We start from the raw sequence: 11150 nt of genomic DNA on the forward strand, positions 1-11150 counted from the left end.
TCAACATTATGGTGGTGCCCTGACTTAGAAAAGAGCATTACACCCTGGTGTCTCTGTATCATAACCTGACACTGTCATACAGGTTCCTTGCAGACCCACGATACATATACATGCTCAGAATGTGCCATTTTGAAGGAGACACCACAGAGCAGTATCCATTTCCACCAGTCTAGCCACCTCTCCCAGTGACAGAATGGGGTTCTGCTGGGCATCAGCACAGACCCCATGCATGCGCATAATTAACTCTTTCCTCTTCTGTACCATATGACTAGGTCCCTAGGGTTTCCGCCACATGGGTCAGATCCTGGTTGCTGGGGCACTGACCTCTCTAGAGGTAGGTTATGAACTACTCCCCTCACTATACATCCCATCACCTCTGCCGCCACCGCTCTCCCACTGTCTGGCTGTCATATCATCCTTCTCTTGCACTTGTTGCCCCTTGCAATGGCATGTTACTACTTCACCCCATGTGTGCATTATAGGCTTCGCTCTTCTATACGCCATTACCACCATACACCCCTTTACTGTCAGACCAGGCATAACAAAAGTTTCAAAGCTTTACTTAAATAACTTCAGCATTACAACCAACAGAACAGCAACAGTCTTTCCCTAACCTAGTCCTTAGCTCAGGCTTGTGGCTGCCCCAGCATACCTGCATGGGTAAGCGTCTATCAGTGGCAAGTCTATTATGGCAGTTCACCAGATGCTGGTTTACTTCCTGGAGGACTGCACGTCCCAGCAATCCCACTCCAGAGTGCATGGTGATATATGACATGTGCATCGCAATTGTCGTTTTCATGCATAGGTGGCCCTGACCCATGTATTTACATTGTGCGTACAAAAAGCTTTACGTGCTGTAACTTTAATTTTTTTTTTACACTTTTTAAATTTGTTTTTACTACACTTTATTTTTTTATAACATAGAGGACAAAAAGTTCTCTTTAATGAGACATCAGGGGTATAAAATCTTGATGTCACACTTGCCCTCTAATGAAGCTAATGAAGTGGAGTTTGCGCTTCACTGGCTTTTTTTCTCAGTAATACCGGTTGGTGAAAGTGACACCAGGACCCAGAAGTGATGTATTACATGTTGCTTCTGGATCATTAGCAGGAAAAGGGCAATTAGCGAAGACTTTGGCTGATCTCCCCCCTGTCTACCCAACTGCACCTGCCATGCTGGTTCTGGGTCCGCCAAAGGGTGCATGGAGCCCAGGAAACATGGCAGGAGTGTGCAGGGGAAGAATGGCACTTATGGGGGTGTGTGAAAGTGATCAGGAGACTTCACATTGGCTTGTCAGATTTACACACATGCCTGGTGGCTGCTGGAGGTGGATATATATGTGTCTCCGTTGTTTGTGATTGGCGGTCTGCAGTGACATCTTCTTGGCAGGATAGCTCAGGTGGGTTCAGATTCCTTTCTGAACATGCCTGAGCTCATCCCTATTGGTGGTCGACTTGAAAATGACAGAAAGCCTGAAGTGCAGCCCCAACACTTCCAGAGGGCAGTGCATTTCACACCTCTGCCCCTGCATTTTTTTTTAGCAGCTCGGAATTCACGCTGAAGAACTTGCAGTACAATAGTACCCAACATTACACCCCGGTCACAATGGGTGCGACTTGACATGCAATTTGCATGACCTGCAACTCGCATGCCAAGTCGCTCCCTATTGTCTGCAATTACAGTGGTCATATTGGTGCAGTTCTGACTTGGTCGGAGCCGCACTGATTTCCAAAGTAGTGCATGCACTACTTTTGGTGCGATTTGCATAGACATCTGTGTCATCCCACATGGAAGAAAAATATATTTGAAATATATTTTCAAAATATTCTTCCCAAATATATTGACATATATTAAAATACTACAATTTTGGCCATATTCAATATATTTCAAAATATATTTCAATACATATATATATACTGCATGTTGAAATGCATTTTTATATATTACAAAATATATGAAAAATATTTTTAAAAATATATATACTTTTTACATATATTCTTCAGATTTTTTTGAACATATAAAAAAGTCATTTTAACATATATTTTTACATGTATTTATTCAATGTATTTCAAAATATATTTCACTATATATATATACTGTATGTTGAAATGCAATGCAAAAAAATACATTTTCAAATATACTGTATGTCTTTAAAAATACAATTAATCTACATTTTTAGAACGCTTTTATTTTAAAGACATACAGTATATTTGAAAATGTATTTTTTTGTATTGCATTTCAACATACAGTATATATATATATATATATATATATATATATTGAAATATATTTATATTGAAATATATTGAATACGGTAAAAATTGTATTATTTCAAATATATGTCAATATATTTGGGAAGAATATTTTACAAATATATTTCAAATATATTTTTCTTCCATGTGGGAAATGTTTATGCAAATAGTACCTCAAATCGGCATGTCACCTGACTTTGAAATCACGCGGCTTCAATGTAAGTCGCACAATTTCAAAGTCGGGATCGGTGTGAACGGGGGATTAGTGTCAGACCAGGGGAAAGGGCCCCAGGACCAGTGGGTCAGGGGGGCCATTCATAGCTGAAGGTTCTAGTTATGCCTCTGTGTGCAAGAGAAGAGAGCAGAGGGCATGACTGTAAACAACCTGCCCTATATACACACATACAATACATACTGCATATATGTACATAGGAAAGGGTTATGGCATTGGACATGGTATACAAGAGCAGAGTGCAGGGTATGACAGTGGGCAGTATGAACAGGGAAGGAATGCAGGGGGCATGACACTGTATGGTGGACAAGTGGACAATGTTGATTGTTGTCTCTACCAGGGTTAGGTCACTACTTAGTAAACAATATATGTGCCGGGGAACTGTGAGCATTTCAGGTCAAAACTTTAGAATGGGTCATAACTATAAGGAGGTAAATGTTCTTCTCTACTACTTTCATTTATTGCATCCCCCTTTAGTGAAAAAGAAAGAAATATGTTTTCTTTGTGCAACAGAGACAAAACTTGAACTCACCTCCTTGGAGTCATACATCAGGGCTATGAAGCGTGTGCTTTGAGCAGGTGGTTGGGGCTGATCACTCAGATCTGGGCTCTGCACCTGCTGCATTGAGGCAGCTCTGGCAGATGATCAGCTTGTAAAATCTGTGAAAGGGATAAATGGTACAGGATAGATGAGGGTGATAAACACAAAAACATAAATATTAAATAAAGGACAATCAGTGCCTTATTAAGGTAAACCTTTTACGTTAAGTGCTTGGAGGGCATTTTTTCAGGGGGAACGCAGTTCTGGGCACCTCCAACACTGAAAGTACATAATGGCAAGGGGTGCTGGAGTGTGCTGGAGGATCTGTTGTTGCTGGCTGCTGGGGGATCTATTGTCACTGAAGGGGATCTCTTTTTGTGTGGTGGTCTATGGTTGCTGGGGGGTCGGTTGTTGCTGGTGGGGATCTATTGTTGGGGTCATGTGTTGCTGGAAGGGATCTACTGTTGTGGGAGGGGTCTATTGTCTATTGTTGCTGGCTGCTGGAGAATCTATTGATGCTGGCTGCTGGGAGATCTGTTGTAGCTGCTAGGGTTCTGTTGTTGCTTGGGTGGTATTTTGTTTTGCGGGTCCATTGTTGCTGAAGGAATGTATTCTTGCTGGAGGGGGGGTCTATTGTTGCTGGCTGCAGGGGATCTATTTTTCTTATCATCAACAAACTCCATACAGATTATTTAGCACTGCAAAATGATACTTGGCTCTGTATTCTCTAAAAGTTACATATAGTTACATAGTTAGTCTGACTGAAAAAAGACAAAAGTCCATCCATTTCAACCATTAAAAAAAAATCCCCCACAGTTGATCCAGAGGAAGGCAACAAACCCAGCAAAGCATGATCCAATTTGCTCCTGCAAGGGAAAAAATTCCTTCCTGATCCCCCTGAATCAACTTTACCTATAACTGTTAGTATCCAGTTATATTCTGTGTATCTAAGAAACAATCCAGGCCTTTTTTAAAGCAATCCACTGAGCTGGCCAGAGCCAACTCTTGAGGGAGTCTATTCCACATTTTCACAGCTCTCACTGTGAAGAAACCTTTCCGTGTTTGGAGATGAAATCTTTTACTCCAGACATAAAGATTGCCCCCTTGTCCTATGCGATGACCTCAGGGTGAATAACTCTACACCGAGTTCACTATATGAACCACTGATGTATTTATACATGGTGATCATAGCCCCCCTTATGTATTATACATGTTGATCATATCCCCCCCTAATCTCCTCTTCTCAAGAGAGAATAAATTCAGTTCCTCTAATCTTTCCTCATAGCTGATCTCCTCCATGCCTCGTATCAGTTTGGTTGCCCTTCTCTACACTTTCTCCAGTTCCCCAATATTCTTTTTGTGAATTGGTCCCCAAAACTGAACTGCATATTCCAGATGAGGTCTTACTAATGATTTGTACCGGGGTAATATGATATCTCTCTCTGGAGTCTATACCTCTTTTAATACAAGAGAGGATTTTGCTCGCTTTAGAAACCACAGCTTGGCATTGCATGCCATTATTAAGCTTGTGATCTACCAGAGCTCCCAGATCCTTCTCCACCATTGATTCCCCCAGTTGTACCCCCCCTAGTATGTATGATGCATGCACATTCTTAGTAAAGGTGCTCAGGGGTGGGTAGGGGCGGAGACAAGAAGTGACTCAGAAGGGGAGAGTTCCTGCACCTATTTTTTGAGAAAAAAAGCCCTAAGTGCTTGCGTAAGAAAAGGTGCAAATACCAAGTGCAATGAGTTTCCAGGGGATAAGTAGATAATCACAGCATGGGCAGCTCCAACAACTCATCTGGCCAGCAATGAGACATGAGCACAAAACAACAAATAAAGGAGCGTTTTCAACCCTGTGGAAGTCAATAGTCACCAGCCCAGGAACAGTTAAAATGGAAATTCACTTTAATGTTGGGTTAAAAAGCATGACATGTAGGGATGCCCAGATTGATACATCACCAAGCCAGTGGAGAGAAACACATATTCCCAGAAGCTGGAGGATGACATATGATCCTGGACCTAACAGTAGGTTGCTCAGCCCAGGAGCCTCAGGAAAATGGGAAGGGTGTGTGGATGGCAGCCGCTTGGATCACTGAGATGGCACGTCCACCGGAAGTCACGTGTCCCAGATTTGGTTGTAATGTCATACACATGGCGAGAGACCGTCCAAACAGGGGCTGGTAATGGCAAACTGAAGCCTAAGGGAGCACTCAGACCATGTCAAACCAAAGGAGAGAAGTTGGTCATCATGACAATATGATCAATCTGGGCACTCCTACATGTCATGCTTTTTAACCCAACATTAAAGTGAATTTCGATTTTAACTGTTCCTGGGCTTGTCACTCTATTGACTTCCACAGGGTTGGGAGTGCTCCTTTATTTGTTGTTTTGTGCTGAGTGCTTGCATGCTCATGGTGAGTGTATGCATGTCTCACACAGATCAGCCCCCTGCTGCGTACCTTGTAACTTACTAGGAAGTTACAATCAGGGGTGGACTGACAACTCATGGGGCCCCCGGGCAATAGGGGATCACACTCAAAGCACACCCAAAAAAGCCTATAAAAAAGGTAACAGGGGCATTTCATGGGGCCCCCTACTGACCCCGGGCCCTTGAACAGTGCCCGAGTGCTCGAATGGTCAGTCCGCCCCTGGTTACAATGGTAAAGTCATAGTGGTGTCTTTATATTTATATTGCTGTACTATAAAACATGTCAGTTTTTGTCATGCAGACTTGCACAGTTCTTCATAGGTCCACTTTACACTGATTTTTCTACAGTTTTGTACAAATCTCAAGCAAAGTTGACATGGGAAAAGGTTTTGCTAAAAACGGTGGTTTCCAGCAAGCTGTGGCAACAAGCAGCCTACATTAAAACTCATAGCTTTCTATAATGTGACATCATGTTTTGTAAATCTTCTCCAAGAAAAACATTGGAAGAGCAGCAACTTGAACGGCTGCCCTGAGGAAAAAAATGCTGGACATTGCTGATTGCTGGAATCTGTCAGCCAACAACAAGCTGAAATGACAATTGGAGCCGGGTTATAAAAAAATATTTTCAAATTTTGAACCTTTCCGAAGCACTGTTAGTTACTAACAAATATGGAAAGGATATGGTGAGAAGCAATAAATCAAGCGTACCTGGGTCCGGTTTGAGCAGGGTTTGGTGAACATGACTAGTGCACCCGAGATAGGTTAATCCAGACCCCACTACACCACCATTACCCTTCCATACCAATCCCCTTTACTTACTATACTTACAGAAAACACAACACCAATTTTGGAGTAAAATGGCCAGCACGGCCTTTTATTAACAAATCAAGTTTAAACACATCAACCATTCCTTATAACAGAAACATAAAGAGTTGTCGTTGGTCTTTGAAGGCACCCCCAAAACGATCCGAAATGCACCTGCGGACAACCATATTACACTAGGCCTCCAGCCGCAACCAACCAGCTCGGAGACAACCATACCGTCCGCAGTGCAGCACCACCACCTTCAAGTTAAACCTCGGTTAACTGGAATGTTCCCGGGCACACCATACCAACGATGGGTCCCACACCATTTTGTACCTCTAAGATAAGAACCGCCTCCAAAGACCAACCACCGCCCAGGAACCAAAATAACCCCCCCCCCCAGGAGGAACACAACATTCACCAAACAGGGAGGGCGAGAGGGAAGCTCTCTCTCCCACGTCCAGCTCCCAACTGACGCCCCTCCCCAGAACACCCCACCCTAAAATGCAGGAGACCCCACCTACACTCTCCTCTACCAACTAGATCCCCCAGCTATCCTTTACCAACTCTAATACAATCATTAACCCTTACACGTCTTCCTTCCCACTCTGGGCCTAGTCATGCCTGCCCTGCGCTAATTCTTTTCTTCTTTTATCGCTGCGGGCATTTCTTTACAATGCGGTGTGCGCTGAATCTGAATAAAAGAGAGATCTCAGTGCACTAATGGCTAATGTCCAGTGTTATATGTCCATATTTACAATAAAGTTTATGGCCAATAACCGCTTCAGCGGGAAGGGGCATTCCCCCAGCTTTCTCAGGCTTGCCTGTCCCACCAGGGAACCCCAAGAATGCAGCCTGGCAGTTCCGGCACTCACCATGCCCCTTAGCAAATACCTTGGAGTGCCTACTTTCCAAAAAGGGGTAATTTGGGGGGGGGGGGGTGTTCTTCTGCTATCCTGGCATTTTAGGGCCAACATTAGAAGCTTATGTCACACATCGCCCACTCTTCTAAAGAGTAATTCCACTTTTTTTGAGGAAAAAATAAATCCTCTCTGGATGATTTATGTACATTGCAGGGATTTTAACAAGTTTTGTTGCAGATCTCTACTTACTCTTGTTCTAAAGGAATAGCTGTTTGTTTGTCTGTGTCCATGTACAGAGTGAATCTGTATGGTAGTGATTTTATATTTATCAATCAGCTGCTACACTTGCAGAGTTCTAATGAGGAAAGTGGCTGAGTCTGCATCCCTTTAGATGTGATTTCTAGCTGGGTTTATGGAGTCCAACTGATTTGATTAAAGTCGCAATAAAACCTTTGCAATGAGGGTCAGTCCTTAAGGTGAGCATGTGCCCAAAAGGGGTTTGATGGAGGTGTCAGCTATTACACTATCTGATCTCACCGAATTGAACTGTCTATGTGGGCTTGATCATGATTGGTGGATTGTATCACAGTTTCATTCACAGACATTTAAATGAGCAACTGTTATGTGCTGATTCTGGATTTTAATTACACACATGCCTATAGTTAGCACAATTCTGATGTTAATTTGGTATTTGTGATATCTGTGACTAGGACCATTCCTCCATTATCTGTGACCAGGACCATTCTCTTGTCACCTCCTCCCATGCTCGCCTCCAGGACTTCTCCAGAGCCGCTCCCATCATCTGGAACGCCCTTCCCCAATGTGTCCGACTATCTCCATATCTGTCCACTTTTAGATGATCCCTGAAAACCTTTCTCTTCAGAAAGGCCTATCCTGCCCCCACCTAACAACTGTACATGTAATTTGTCCATCAGCCCATCTCCCACAGTTATTACCTTTTGTATCTTTCGACCCTCCCTCTTAGATTGTAAGCTCTAACAAGCAGGGCCCTCTGAATCCTCCTGTATTCATTTGTATTGTAATTGTACTGTCTGCCCTTATGTTGAAAGCACTGCATAAACTGTTTACTCCAGGGGTGGACTGACAACTCATGGGGCCCCCGGGCAATAGGGGATCATGGGGCCCCTGTGTCCTTGCCCAAACTCAAAAAAGCCTGTGAAAAAGGTACCAGGGGCATCTCATGGGGCCCCCTACTGACCCCGGGCCCTCGGGCAGTGCCCGAGTTTCCAAATGGTCAGTCCGCCCCTGGTTGACTCTATATAAATCCTGTATAATAATAATTCCTACATTATCTGTGACCAGGACCATTCCTTCATCAGATAAATTGATAAATGAAGGCCATAGTTACTGAAAATGGTATTTGAAAACATGGATCCTAATCGGTGATTTTGTAATTTTCCCCTTTGTAAACTGAGTTAATGAAGCAATATGTCTATGCAATGCGTACAATGCCTCACACATCACGGCCGCCTGCGTTGCTGACTCGCTGTCACCAGAAAACATGTGGCAAGGGAGCTGCTTTCACTAAAAATAAATTGCTCTTGTGATGTAGATGCAGGCTCCTGCCAGTTTCCCTTATTTAGAATGTTTTATAAGGAATATTATTCTTTCTCTTTGTTCCAAAAAAATCTGCCTTTGCCTTGCTCTTCTCATAAGACAGGGTGGAATAAAGAATTTGGTAGGAAGGCCATCCTGAATATTTCCATTATTGGGGGTGTCTGTAAAATGCTAATTGGATGAGCTAATCTGACCCCATTTCTGTGTTCACAGTCCTTACATTAATAAATTACATTCATTTGAATGTTTTTAACTTTGCACTAACAGACAAAAATCCACTTTTTTAAGAATTTGATGCAGACACAAATGCAGCTCTGTATAAATGTAATAATTCATTCATTCATTCATTTTTATTGGAAGCAGTGTAAAAATCTTAGTTTGACCAGGTATCAGCATCTTGCAGTTCCCGTACAGCTGAGCACTGACTAGGAATGGGAAAAGCAGCACAAGGAGCCAGCCATATGTACTGCAGTGCTTAAAGCAGACCTTCACCCTCCCCATCAACGTTCTCCCATCCATCTTCTACTCACCTACCATAACAGAATTGGGCATTTTATTTTTTTATTTTGTTTTTGGAGGCTGGGAACCTTTTTTTGGGGACCTCTACTGGTTCTTCATGAATCATTACCTAGATGAGAATGACATTTACGGTGCTCACAGCCTAAGGGATATCAGGAGACAGTGTGGCACTGCAGCACTGCATCATCAGAGGTTGCCGACTTTTCAGGTTTTTAGCAACCATCATGGGTCCACTTCACAAACCTGGAAGAGACAACCAACACCCCTTAAAGATGTCAGAAGAACATGATGGTGCAGGACCAGGTGTGCTGCAGCAGAGTGGTAGATCCCTAGAGAACACCGATGGATTACCAGGTGCATAAGTACAGTCAGGTCCATAAATATTGGGACATCGACACAATTCTAACATTTTTGGCTCTATACACCACCACAATGGATTTGAAATGAAACGAACATGATGTGCTTTAACTGCAGACTGTCAGCTTTAATTTGAGGGTATTTACATCCAAATCAGGTGAACGGTGTAGGAATTACAACAGTTTGCATATGTGCCTCCCACTTGTTGAGGGACCAAAAGTAATGGGACAATTGGCTTCTCAGCTGTTCCATGGCCAGGTGTGTGTAATTCCCTCATTATCCCAATTACAATGAGCAGATAAAAGGTCCAGAGTTCATTTCAAGTGTGCTATTTGCATTTGGAATCTGTTGCTGTCAACTCTCAAGATGAGATCCAAAGAGCTGTCACTATCAGTGAAGCAAGCCATCATTAGGCTGAAAAAACAAAACAAACCCATCAGAGAGATAGCAAAAACATTAGGTGTGGTCAAAACAACTGTTTGGAACATTCTTAAAAAGAAGGAACGCACCAGTGAGCTCAGCAACACCAAAAGACCCGGAAGACCACGGAAAACAACTGTGGTGGATGACCGAAGAATTCTTTCCCTGGTGAAGAAAACACCCTTCACAACAGTTGGCCAGATCAAGAACACTCTCCAGGAGGTAGGTGTATGTGTGTCAAAGTCAACAACCAAGAGAAGACTTAACCAGAGTGAATACAGAGGGTTCACCACAAGATGGAAACCATTGGTGAGCCTCAAAAACAGGAAGGCCAGATTAGAGTTTGCCAAATGACATCTAAAAAAGCCTTCACAGTTCTGGAACAACATCCTATGGACAGATGAGACCAAGATCAACTTGTACCGGAGTGATGGGAAGAGAAGAGTATGGAGAAGGAAAGGAACTGCTCATGATCCTAAGCATACCACCTCATCAGTGAAGCATGGTGGTGGTAGTGTCATGGTGTGGGCATGTATGGCTGCCAATGGAACTGGTTCTCTTGTATTTATTGATGATGTGACTGCTGACAAAAGCAGCAGGATGAATTCTGAAGTGTTTCGGGCAATATTATCTGCTCATATTCAGCCAAATGCTTCATAACTCATTGGACGCCGCTTCACAGTGCAGATGGACAATGACCCAAAGCATACTGCAAAAGCAACCAAGGAGTTTTTGAAGGGAAAGAAGGGGAATGTTATGCAATGGCCAAGTCAATCACCTGACCTGAATCCGACTGAGCATGCATTTCACTTGCTGAAGACAAAAATGAAGGGAAAATGCCCCAAGAACAAGCAGGAACTGAAGACAGTTGCAGTAGAGGCCTGGCAGAGCATCACCAGGGATGAAACCCAACGTCTGGTGATGTCTATGCGTTCCAGACTTCAGGCTGTAATTGACTGCAAAGGATTTGCAACCAAGTATTAAAAAGTGAAAGTTTGATTTATGATTATTATTCTGTCCCATTATTTTTGGTCCCTTAACAAGTGGGAGGCACATATGCAAACTGTTGTAATTCCTACACCGTTGACCTGATTTAGATGTAATTACCCTCAAATTAAAGCTGACAGTCTGCAGTTAAAGCACATCTTGTTC

This window comes from Staurois parvus, unplaced genomic scaffold (assembly GCF_062004578.1).
Source record: "Staurois parvus isolate SC_StPar_1 unplaced genomic scaffold, SC_StPar_1.0 ptg000902l, whole genome shotgun sequence".
Classification (NCBI taxonomy): Eukaryota; Metazoa; Chordata; class Amphibia; order Anura; family Ranidae; genus Staurois; species Staurois parvus.